Below are 13,350 nucleotides of genomic sequence, written 5' to 3'. Positions count from 1 at the left end.
GTACAAACTCCTGAGCTTTCTGGAGTTCCACAAACTTAGTCATGCACTCACGAAAATACATCCGTGCGGGCCGTGCGTCAGGATCGCAATAAAACCCCGCCATGCGAGCCCGCCATAAACAGACTGATGCGGGCTTTACCTGGATATGTGGTTGGTACGAATCGCATGACAGGCGCTGTCTGCGGGTATCTTAAGGAGGTTATTCTAAGTGTACGCTTTTTATCTGTTAGATTTTCTAATGAGTATCTGTTTTCAGTGACACGTAAAAAGCTCTACAAAGATGTATGTGATGCTGTTCTACCTGTACCTCTATACCGAGCCATATACATTGGAGGCCAAGGGCAAGATGTGCTTAAGAGGGTGAAGAGAATGCAAGTGGCTCCTGCCGCGAAGTCTTTCTTTTTTAAGCTTCATACAGGTACATTATCTGTCAAGGTATTTCAAGAAGACCGTGGTCTTTTCTTACCTTGGGGGCCAGATTGCCTCATCTGTAAAAAACCGGAAACTATTGACCACGTTTTCTTACATTGCTGGGAAGGAGTTTATTTTTGGGATGTGCTTCAAAGGACGATAAAGAAGGATTTGCCGTTAGATCCACATGGTATAAGATTTCTGCCAGTAAATGATGAAGAGGGTCTCCCTTTTGACTTGATTATGCTAATTGGCCTGAACCACCGACGCATGTGTTGAAACGTGCCGAACAGCATTCCTTATATAGAGCGAAGAATCGCGCAATGCGTAGCAGTATGTAGGTCGGTCCATTCGCGAGCGCTCCCTCTCTCAAGCCACGCTCTCCTCCAACCAATATTTTTATAAGCGAAACAATGGCTTCTGAAACTCAAGCTAACGCTCAACATGAAAATGAATCTCTGGAACACAATGACGTATTCATGACACACGAAAATATCACTATCTGAGTATACCCATCTATACGAAAACCCCACTTCTTTTGCCTTATTATAATTTTCTTGCGAGCGTTAAATATTGCATGCGGCAGCATTTCGCCGGATAATCGCCTAATGAAGGCTCATTTGATCATTCTAGGCTCAAGCGGTTGCCAGCTGTGGTACATCATATTGTCATATGATTTTGACGATGAAGAAGGCTGCGCTGAAACTGGTAAATACGGAACTGAACTCTTTAATGGTCGAACTTGTGCCCAGAAATATCCATCTCAAAGTAGTACAAGCAATGGACGCTGTACACCGAGGACGGCAGCGCAGTCGTCAGTCGTCGGTAGTCTGATCGTCAGTGGAACGCGTGGTCTTTTATACATGAATGATGGAAAAATTCCAGCGTTATCGCTTCGGCTCGCGTTAGCTCCAGAATAAAGTTCACGACAGGTGTCGTGGGCGCAATATCATCAGAATGGTCTAAAATAATCGAGAAGCTTCCCGAACATTGTGGGCCGGCCTGCGCTGAGCGGTGGTAACAGTTTTTGCAAGTGGAACCCGATCACATCAAAGTAAACAAACAAGCGCGCGCGGCACTATTAATCTCAGATGCAGTAAGTAGTGGGTTCGAATCCCGGTACCATCGTGAACCCGGCTGCTTTTGTAATGGGTGTGGATATCACTGTTATAGAACTCAGATATTTATGAAGATTCATACATAAACCTCCACAAATGAGTATTCAGTGGTATGAGTGGCTCAGCAGACGAGGGCGATGAAAGCCATTTGGCTCTCCCGGACCAAGCGCAGTGACCCGCTCGTTCTACATGGCCCTGGAAGATTAGCCCTAATCGGGTCGTGTTCTTTTAGTAATGTTCAGCGAACTCTTTGCTCACTATAGTAGTGAATTATTTTATTAAAATAATGAAAGTAAGCAGTTCTGCGTCGACAAGGAATCGAACCGCGGCACCCGCGTAGCAGGCCAGTATATTGCAACTGAACCACCAACACTTTGTACCTTGCATGTTTCTACATTATTTTAATGACAAGCGCGATGCATTGTTAAAAGGCGATCGAGATTACCATTTGCTGACTGATAGGCATTAAAATTGCCGTAGTTACACCAAATCATCAAATATGTACGGGCCAGTGTTGCGGAATGGGCGCCTTCATTCCATTCCAATTCCATTCCGGGGAATTAGAACTTGCCGCAATTCGATTCCTCTGAGTTCCTCGGAATGAATAAACTTAGCCCATTGCAACTGAACGCTCCCATGTTCCGCCAAGCACAGGACCGGGTTGATTGGCGGAATATGGGAGAGGCCTTTGCTGTGCAGTGGGCGTTGACAGGCTGATGATGATGATGATTCCCACTCCGGGAATGGGCGGGCAGTTCAATTCCATTCCTGTAATTCCTCAACGTAGGAAAGGCATATTGATAGTTTTATCGAGTTAAAAATAAACGCCCCATAAAGCTGATGGCATAAGATGCATTAAGAACTGCAAAAGCGCGCAAAACACGTTACCAAGGTCGAGGGATAGTAGCCTGGTGACACATCTCGTGCAGTACAACCACCCTGCTAATTCCCGTAGAGGCAGTTCTCCCGCTACCTATAGTATTTGCATGGTCAGCATGTTTGAACGAATGGGGATGTTTTAATATTGTTTAAGCTTAAATGTGCTATGGTAAAATGACGACATAGCGTTTTTTATGCTGACAAAAGTAGTATTCAAGAAGACAAAGCAGTTTTACCACGCATCTGGAGCAGTCGTGAATATGGAAAAGACTAAGATTTGGTTAATGGGGAACAAAACCCTCTAGATCTGCTGGTATTCGTTGGAACAGTGCACCGCTCGGGCACCTCGTGCCTTTGCATCGAATACGGAACACTGGGCCGCACTGCTCGTCAGCACTCACGCTTTTCAAGCGCGCTTCGCAAGCATGGATGGGGTGAGGAGAATGGAATTACGTCTTTTTCCGAAAATAGAGTACGTTTTCGTCTACGCGCTGTTTTTCAACTTTCGAAACTTTAGTAAGTCAGAACCTCGAATTTAACAATACAGCAGTATTTTTAAAATGGCTAGGCTGATTACAAGCACGGTATACATTTATAAACAACGCGCCTACTACAAAGCGAGGCATAAGTTATTGTACAAACAAATGCATTATCCCAGCAGATACTGAAGGGGGAAACAAATTATCCCTGCGCGTTGGTTCCCATTAATACCCCCACACGAAAGTGGTTAATACCCTATGCACAGCCTGATCTTTATCTAACGAGCAGTTTAGTACCTGACACACGTAAATAACCTGTGCGACCAGCAAGGCATTGCATACCTGCGCACAGGCGAACTCAGAAAATTCTCCTCACCCCATCCATGCTTGCGAAGCGCGCTTGACAAGCGTGAGTGCTGACGAGCAGTGCGGCCCAGTGTTCCGTATTCGATCTTCCAGGGCCATGTAGAACGAGCGGGTCACTGCGCTTGGTCCGGGAGAGCCAAATGGCTTTCATCGCCCTCGTCTGCTGAGCCACTCATACCACTGAATACTCATTTGTGGAGGTTTATGTATGGATCTTCATAAATATCTGAGTTCTATGACAGTGATATCCACACCCATTACAAAAGCAGCCGGGTTCACGATGGTACCGGGATTCGAACCCACTACTTACTGCATCTGAGATTAATAGTGCCGCGCGCGCTTGTTTGTTTACTTTGATGTGATCGTGTTCCACTTGCAAAAACTGTTACCACCGCTCAGCGCAGGCCGGCCCACAATGTTCGGGAAGCTTCTCGATTATTTTAGACCATTCTGATGATATTGCGCCCACGACACCTGTCGTGAACTTTATTCTGGAGCCAACGCGAGCCGAAGCGATAACGCTGGAATTTTTCCATCATTCATGTATAAAAGACCACGCGTTCCACCGACGATCAGACTACCGACGACTGAAGAGTGCGCTGCCGTCCTCGGTGTACAGCGTCCATTGCTTGTACTACATTGAGTTGGATCTTTCTGGGCACAAGTTCGACCATTAAAGAGTTCAGTTCCGTATTTACCAGATTTAGCGCAGCCTTCTTCATCGTCACAACCATGTGACAATGTGATGTACCACAGCTGGCAACCGCTTGAGCGTAGAATGATCAAATGAGCCTTCGTTAGGCGATTATCCGGCGAAATGCTGCCGCAGGCTATATTTCACGCTCGCAAGAAAATTATAATAAGGCAAAAGAAGTGGGGTTCTCGTATAGATGGGTATACTCAGATAGTGATATTTTCGTGTGTCATGAATACGTCATTGTGTTCCAGAGATTCATTTTCATGTTGAGCGTTAGCTTGAGTTTCAGAAGCCATTGTTTCGCTTATAAAAATATTGGTTGGAGGAGAGCGTGGCTTGAGAGAGGGAGCGCTCGCGAATGGACTGACCTACATACTGCTACGCATTGCGCAATTCTTCGCTCTATATAAGGAATGCTGTTCGGCACGTTTCAACACATGCGTCGGTGGTTCAGTGGTAGAATACTCGCCTGCCACGCGGGTGGCCCGGGTTCGATTCCCGGCCGACGCATTTTTTTCTTTTTTTAATAAATTGCCGTTAACAAGCTCAATTCTAAAGCTCCAAACAAATATAAAGGGTCACACCATCGTGGAGCGCTACGCATTGAATTTCAATACCTGGAATTCTTCAATGTGCGCCTACATCTGAGTACATGGTCGCTGCACTTCTCCACCGTCGAAAGCAGACCGCCGAATCGAGGACACGACGGCAAGCTTTGCAATATACGACAGATAATTTCGACTTTCGGCATGAGTGTGTTATTCTCCGTTCTTTCTCGGAGGCGCTTAGACGATGCGACCTGTTCACAGGTAAATATCAGTATCACATGGAGATACAATGGCGAAACGGGCTTCTCTCACAGGTGGAGAGAATCACGTGGCGAAAGGCCAGATCGGAACCTCTGCGTGTTCAGAGACGTTGATTTAAAGTTACGCAATGATGCGAAGAATCAATGTATTATTGAATTAAATTGAATTGAATTGAATTGAATTTATTGACATAAAAATAGCGTACATTATACAACAGTGTAAAAAATGCATCTGAATCCCTAGCCAAAGGCTAGTTGGGATTCATTCAAAAAAGTAATTTAGAAAAGGGCATGCACAAAAGACAGTTTACAAATACAAATATTTTACACATGAAAAAATGAACATAACGTAATGTATTTACAGTGCTTGACGAATGATCATGGATGCAGGCACAAAAAAGAGATAAAAAAAAAGAAAGGTATGTAAGGCATTGTTTGAGAAGAGCATATCAAACTTCACAACAATAAATGAGCGCATCAAAAAAGTATTAATGACATTGCGATACTATGAAAACTAATCATGACATATATATCTGGACAGCACAACAATACCGAGTAAGTACTGAAAGGAACTAGATTCTAATGCATACATACATATTATATAATTGCAGATGAGCGTGCACATAAGTAATGCAATAGCATGTTACATAACTTTCTTTGAAAATGTATTTAATATAGCTATTTCTAACATTGTAACATTTGGGCGTCTATATTTTATTTAATAAATATTTTTTGAGTGCAAGAAAGAAATTCTTATTCTGTTTTATTTCTAGTGGAAGGGTATTCCACACGGCGACTCCATTAGCTGTAAGTTTTCTGTTAACGTATACATTCTTTGTTTGCTGAGTAAGATAGTTTCCTTTTACTTTGTTACGGCTTGTCATAACTGGAACATAAAAAAATTTGATGAGGAAACTGGATAGTTAGTGTTTATACTAGAATGGACCATGAGAGCTGTTTTATAATCTATTAGTGTGCTGAACGGCATGATATTTAGGTTTCGGAAGAGTGGTAGCGTGTGTGCCGTGTAGTCTGAATTCGTTATAAATCGTATTGCTCTTTTTTGAAGTTTTATTACCGGTTCTAGGTACGTGCGGTAAGTGTGACCCCAGGTAACAACACAGTAGTTTAAGTGACTATGGAATACGCTAAAGTAAATTACGCGTAAAGTCGGTAAATCAAAAAGGTCTCGACATTTATATAGAAGAAAACAAGCTTTACTCAATTTTTTGCAGACTTCGGCAATGTGAGGTTTCCAGTTAAAATTTTCATCAAGGATAACGCCTAGGTATTTTATCGAATGAACTCTTTGCAGCGCTGAATTATTTAGTGTGAGTGTGCATGTGTGTTCCTCAAGGGTTTTGCGTGGTGAAGTAAGCACAATGTACTTGGTTTTCTGTGTATTTAATGTTAGTCTATTTGAAGAGAACCACTGGTGGATATCAACAAGCTCCGAGTTCACAGATGCTATGGTATGGTTAAAAGAATCTTGAGCGCATATGAGAGCTGTATCATCAGCATACATAAATATGGTAAAGTTTTGTACCACGCTAGGCAAGTCGTTAATTAACAGCGAGAAAAATATTGGTCCAAGAAGATAACCTTGGGGTACTCCTATAATTGTATTAAGAAACTCTGATTGGGCATTGGCTACTTGTACTGTTTGTTTACGGTTTTCCAGATAGCTTTTAAAGAACTCAAGACACATTCCACGAAAGCCATAGCATTCTAGTTTATTTAATAATATGTTGTGGTTGACAGTATCAAAGGCTTTTTTTATATCGAAAAATATACCTACCACTGTTCTACTGTTATTTAAGTGAAAATTGATAAGTTCACTTCATTGTGAAGGTGAAGGCCCCAAGTGTTTCATGAGATGCTCGGTGGGCGAGAAAAGAGGGCGGAGCTTTGGTTGGCTTTGTGGTTCCATCACGACGTCGCAACTCGCCGAAGTTTACGTCGTCTTCATGATATATGACGGCGTCATTACATGACGTCGCTTCTTGGTCAAAGGTGGGCCGTATACCGGAGGCATTGCCACGTAAGGTGCATGCAGAAAGCATCGGAGGAAGGAGGGTAAGGGGAGTGGTTCTGTACAATCGACTTGAGAATAAGAGGACCCAAGTGCGGGTTCATTGAAGGGGCAAGGAAGGTGAAAAGGCTTTCGTCTAGTTGTCTCTGAGCAAGGACCTAAGGAATAAATTGCAGTAGCATGGTTTGCGCTGTTTCGCAATGGACTTAAGGAACACGGCATTTTTCTTTATTTATTTGTTGGTTTGTTTTCACTTCTGGCGCCGTATTTACAGCACGTACAAAAATTAGGAGTACGCCGAGGATACAACAGCCGCTTAAAGAAATGTTTCTTTTATGGGAATGTTCTTCTTTGCACATTACATTAAGAAGTAGCAATATCTTATTACTGACCCTACCGAATAATTAAATTTTTATTGAGGTTAAAACGCAAAATCTTCAAAAACAGAAGCCTAGACACAACAGACACAGGTGCTAGCCTGTTGAATTAGAAATGTGACCGAACAAAGCGTTTGCTTGGGCTAGTACGGAATTCATATATCATAATAGCGCGCAAATGCGAAGTGTGGGTTGCAATTTAGTTTGAATCAGTCTTTTGTTCAGTTACATTTCTAGTTCTTCGGGCTATATTATAGCACCTGTGCTTTTCGGACCTGTGTGTGTATTTCGTAGACTATGCGCTAAAATCAAATAAGCGGTGCATGTCCGAACCTAAACTTAAATCATCATCTATCCGGTTCGAGCACTTGACTATTACAGAACCCCTATGAATTTCGTGCCTTTACTCAGCATGACTATGAATTGCGAATTGCGAATCTCAGGGAGGGCAGGGCTCCACGTTTTGTACGGCGGCGTCGCACGGCGCACGTTATTGCGCCAGCACTGTCTAAACTGGCTGTGCTTACCGGTACGCCAGCTGTGGCTATATAAGTATATATAAAATTAAACCCCAGCTATACTTCTGACAAATGGCCGATCGCTGTGATGCATGAGCTAAGGAGCCCATTTCTTCTTTCAACTAGCACTTGAGCATTGCGTACAATTAAGTGTGGTCATTGCGCACGATAAGGTTTTCTGGATCGCCCGGCTCGTGAACAGTTATAAATTTTAATTTCATTCAGTTAAAAACGATCGGGAACAAAATAGGAGTGCATTTCACACCGTGATTAAAACAGCCTTTCTGAAAAGCGTGGTGTCGGTATTCTTTCGAATGCATTCGAGCGCTGAATTTGCTGCTAAAAGTGCATCATGGATTATTTTATGCGCTGATCAGCGAGCTGCTCACACATTCGTGATGAAGCCGGCAGAGTGAAATTGTTTTGCGGTCACAAATACGGTGTTCCCAACGCATATCGCAGTCTCGCTTTGTGCTGCGTATGTGCAATTGTGCTACCACTAATCCATTTCTACAAGGCAGCATTGTGTGTCGCAACAAAACGTTATCGTCGAAGGAAGCGCACTGTGTACGGAGAGTTGCGCCTCTGCAAGCCGAGTGACCCACATACAGCTGCAGACCTTGCGCAATTTCCCGCGCTATCCTTAGAATGCTGTTCTGCAAGGTGAACGTCGGCGTCGGTGGTTCAGTGGTAGAATACTCGCCTGCCACGCGGGTGGCCCGGGTTCGATTCCCGGCCGACGCAATGTTTTTCTTTACTTTTCGTTTTAAATTTCACATGCTATGTGACATAGTTAATCGACTTCCTTTTTGGGAGCAGGAAAAGCAACCGGCTCGAAGGCGCATGCGATGATTAGAAAAAGCAAACTAATCGCGACCAAAATGCAGCTCTTGCATTGCTGAATATCAGCTCAAGTGCGGCTCGGTGTCATGTCTGCGAGTTCTCGGAAGTTTATTTCACTAATCTTTAAACTATACCTAAATTTGCAATTTGGATTTGAGATCATGTGCGTTGATGTGCCCCTGAATCACCCCTCGGGCTTGATGAAGCAACACATTCTACGAACAGCAAACGCTACTGTGAACAGCTCAGCTGAACTAGCGTAGTCGTGCGCGGCGCGTAAAGTTTACGAGTGTTGGGCAGAGTTGCCGCTTTCGCAAGTGCCCTCTTTTCACGCAGAGGCCGCGTCATCGCCCACTTCGGTGGGTGGGACACCAGCTGTATAAATTGTGGCGTTTTTTTTTTTTCTAAAAGAGCCAAATGCACTTTAACTGACACTGAGAAAAACACACTTCTTTGCTAGCTGCCAATATGGTCGGGCCTGCTCCAAGCAATTATTCGTCACTGTGTTCTTGTCCCCTAAGTACCTCAGCATCTATATTGCGGCTAAAATCTATATAGCCCACTATCGTCGGTATTCAGGAGTAAACTTTTTATTTGGCTCTTCTAGATTGGAACATTTCATTTTGTCTTGAATTATCTCGTAAAAGAAACGATTCGAATGTACGGGATAGCAATATTTTGCGATAAAATTAACACCGTCCTCCATCGCATGCGCGTAATGACGGTGACTAGACTTGAAGTGCGAGAGTTCCATCCTGGCAAAAGGCGCTCTATTCTAGATTGTCGGCAGCGTTTTCTTGCTGCCATCTATTGAAGGCCTTCAAAAGTGCTTCAACTCTTCTTCTTCTTCTGAGTTCGTTTTATGCCATGCCGTTTCGGATCGCTTCTTTTTCTTTAAGAAATAGATCGGTTCCCAATATCTTCATTTCATACATCTTTTATTTCAAATATACCTGTCTTGGAGCGAAAAAAGGACATGATACTGTAGCGCTAAACTCGAAAAAAAAAATGCTAAGTAGTAAAAGGAAGTAGTAAAGTCCGCCTCTTACTCTCTGTATTCGAGTCTTGCCCTACAACATCATCTCCTTCAGTAAGTGCCAACTCGCCCTAGAAAAAGTAATTTTGAAACGTAAACACGATAGCGAAGCAGCGAGGGCACAAACGAAACATACTGGATGAGACCATGTTGGTTGTTATGGTCGCGATTGTTGATGTAGCGCTGGTTTAATGAATGTGGCTCAGTTTTATTGAAACAGATGCAGCATTTGACTCATTTTTGATTAGAAACTGCCTTTTTGAGTTCAAATTACAATAAGAAATTGCTCCATATTGATTCCAACTGTTTTAGAAGTTAAAGATACTTAGGCGCACAGTTTCGGTTTCTGCATTTGGCTCTTTTTGAAAAACGACGCCACATATGTTGTCAAACAGCTGATTGATACTCCTGGCCGATAGCTGACGCAAATCAGGAGCGGCGCTTGGATCAGAAGCGCTTCTTGCAGTGGGGTGTCGCCACGTGCCGGCTCCGCGTTTTTTTAGTTTCGCTAAATTTGCACCACAGTAGTAACATAAGCGCGAACAGGAACCACAACGGTAGAAATCGATCCAGTTTCATGACGCGCGCTGACGTAGCTTCTTCCTCCCGTGCCGTTCCTCCCTGCTTAGCTTCCAGCGGGCTCGTCGGGACGAAAGAAGTGCTTGAGGCGTGACAAATCCCTGTAACTCCGTTCGTTTCTAACCGATTCGAGAAATTTTTGAGGTAACTGATTTGTGAAGCAATAAAGTCCAATACGGGGGTCATTCGATGGTTACTTAGAAAAGTGCTGCAGGATCATTTTAATCACGCGCTATCGCGACAGAGCACTATTGAACATTAACTCAGAACTTTTTCCCTCCACAACGACTCTCAGATTAGCCACGTTAAATAATTGTAGGTCCGAAAGAGCAGTACCCAATAGGAAGCTTTCTACGCTGCCTAGAAGGCACTATGAAAAAAAGAGAACAACTAGCGCCTCAGTGGTAGCGTCGGTGTAGATGGGTCGAACTAAGCTATTTTCTATTGAATGGGCTAGTTTGAATCTTCCACTTTTTGGTTGCGCCGCGGTACCAGAGAACTAAGTACCCGGAAAGCTGACATACCCTTGCAAGTTGCACGCAGCATAAGTGGAGGAAACTCAGAAAGGCAAACTACGCCAAAGCTCAAAAAATAATTTCGGTTGTAATTAAGGATTGCTGTAAATCGAAAGTTCAGCATCATACTACGAAATGGAGTTTGGTGAAAGCACTGCGACTTACGTTCTATCGCGACTAAATTCTAAAGAGCATTCAAGCGATTAAGTCAGATTGAGATAGTATTAACAATAGCAATGAATAAGCACATTTATATAGCGCAGACCAGAGATGACCGAAAGGATACTCAACATATAGTCGTACAGCGCTGTGCTTCCAACATTTGAAATTTCAGAACCCGTTGCCACATTATACACAACCGACAATGCCATCTGAGCCGATCAGTGCACAGAACTCAATTTTTTAAAGCAGAGCTTGACAACATGTTGTCACGTGGTCGTGACCTTGACGAAGGCAGCACTCGGCGTGTTCAAGACGAAACTTTTTTATTTGGGCGAACCTGTACCCAGGAAACGAAAAGTCAAACAACAAGCAATGCACGCTGTACCCTGGTATCAGAGGACAGGGCGTAGGCCTTCGATAGTCTGATCAGCGGTAAGGCGCGTCGGCATTTATGCATGCGGCATCGAACATTCGAGCCCTATCGCTGGTTGCCGCGTTAGTTCGAGAAGAAACTCGACTGTTCGCGTTTGCGCGCTCAAGCCTAAAACAAGTCTCTGAAATCATCTAGAAGGCTCCCAGACATTCGGGCGCGGTTTGCGCAAGGCAGAAGGCGTACTTACCCACGCGGCACCCGGCTTTTTTTCTCTTTTTTTTGTAAATATCTTCTAGTTCGACAATATCTCTAGTGACTTAGTACCTGCTTCTTTCGATAATTCTGCACATGTCAAACAAGGACTGGCTCTTTCTTACAAAGCATTGACAGAAAACGACCAAGAAAGCTCCTTACATTGTACCAATGCTTCCACTCATTCAGGCAGCTGTCGATCTGTTCAACAGAGGTGTGACCACATGAAAGGTGTAAGCGACAAATAACATACTAAGCACATCCAGGGATTTATACACACACCCCTGACCCCCCCCCCCCTCATGAAGACGTCCACACCCCTCAAAAATTACTCCTGTCCAACAGTTCCCCGTCCCTCGTAGAGATAGGCACTCTTTCGCACACCTGCGCGTCCTGGTAGCCCTTGGTACAACAGTTTCACGTGTATTATTACATGACAAGAGTCTGCTTTATCGTAGAGGAGGTCCTTGAGTTCTTCTTTAGTCGTTATTCAGACTACGAGACCGGTGGCTGTAGGACTAGAAACTGTGACTGGAACATTATTGCTGAAATAGTGGGGGCGTCGGCAAGGAGATACGAGATCGAGGCACTAGCATTCAAGAGGCGAAACAAAGCAAGAACGTAACATTTTTAACAGAAACGCTGATACCTCAGACCAAGATGAGATTAATGACGACGAAGAAGTTCTAAATGCATTTAGAGAATTCAAGTGCATGCAGTGGCAACGCATTGATGTTTCTTGCCCTGCTTCATGGCCGCAATTCGATAAATGGCCGGAAATTCAGGCATAGCTAAGGTGTTCGTTCTTATCTACTGCGAAACAAGGGACAGAAAGCATAGAAGATAGTTGGTGTGCGCGGAAAGGCCAGACTCGCAGAAACTGGGCACAGTCCAGCAGGTGCAGCCGCAGATTATGCTCTAGAGTTGCAGATGAACGGCCAGATAATTTTGTGCGCCGTTTGTGAAGTGCTACGTATACCACTTGCTTCGGGCCTTTTCATGCGAGAAACTTGGCGAAATGATTGCATATTGGTGTCCTCACGAAGCAATAACACGCTGTTCTTCCACTCTTTTTCCTAAACTAATGGCTGAATTTTGGTTAAAGTTGTTTGATACTTTTAGATGCGAAAGCAGCTCTTTGACTAGCCTGTGTAACGCTGTCCCTCCGTCCGCACAAACGCGAAACAACGCGCTTTCCCTCGGCGCAGGTGTTGGAGCGGTGCCAAGTAGGTCACGCCGCAGCTGGGCGTTGACGTCACGTTCCCCCGCACGCTTCCCTCGCAGGTGCGCGCGTACGTCACTCTCTCCCTCATCCCGCCGGAGCGCCCGCAGCTGCCGGCTCCAGCACCCGCTCGCCTCCCGTGTCTGCGTTTCAAACAAACGTCTACACCAGTAAACGCTACACCGAGTTTCGCTTCAAATGAATCTTCCAGCGCTCACCGCAGCACCCGCGTTAGCGCCGTTCAACCCGTGACGCCACCCGTGCGCAACGCTGCTGCTTCGCATCCCATCAGGGTTCCCTTCGGGGAGATGGTCCAATTTCTCCGAGCACGTTGTTTCCACATTCCAGAGGAATCTTCTGTTATCATGCGAAAAATATAGCTAAACCAACAAATGGACAAGCGGCGTCATATCGTCAACACCACGTGATTTTCACGCTAGTTCACAAGATTTACAGCCGCCAAGGTCAAATGTAGCAGCACTGCAAGTATAACGGACTATAACACTGCTAATATTTGCATAATGTAATAATATCTGGAGTTTTACGTCCCAAACCCACGATATGATTATGAGAGACGTCGTAGTGAAGGGCTCCGGAAATTTTGACCATCTGGTGCTCTTTAACGTGCACTGACATCGCGCAGTACACTGGCCTCTACTATTTCGCCTCCATCTAAATGCGAC

At 44.4% G+C, this 13,350-nt stretch overlaps 2 non-coding genes across 2 annotated transcripts; both read left to right on the top strand.

Moving 5' to 3' along the window:
* The first annotated feature begins 4,389 nt into the window (after positions 1 to 4,389).
* Positions 4,390 to 4,460, top strand: Trnag-gcc (transfer RNA glycine (anticodon GCC)). Its single transcript has one exon. It is a non-coding gene; the product is annotated as a tRNA-Gly (tRNA).
* A 3,898-nt stretch (positions 4,461 to 8,358) lies between these two features.
* On the top strand, positions 8,359 to 8,429 carry Trnag-gcc (transfer RNA glycine (anticodon GCC)). The gene has a single exon. It is a non-coding gene; the product is annotated as a tRNA-Gly (tRNA).
* Positions 8,430 to 13,350: the final 4,921 nt, after the last annotated feature.

This window comes from Rhipicephalus sanguineus, chromosome 2, assembly GCF_013339695.2.
Source record: "Rhipicephalus sanguineus isolate Rsan-2018 chromosome 2, BIME_Rsan_1.4, whole genome shotgun sequence".
NCBI lineage: Eukaryota > Metazoa > Arthropoda > Arachnida > Ixodida > Ixodidae > Rhipicephalus > Rhipicephalus sanguineus.
Note: the sequence above shows the minus strand (reverse complement) of the source record. Positions and strands in the feature narration are given on the sequence as shown.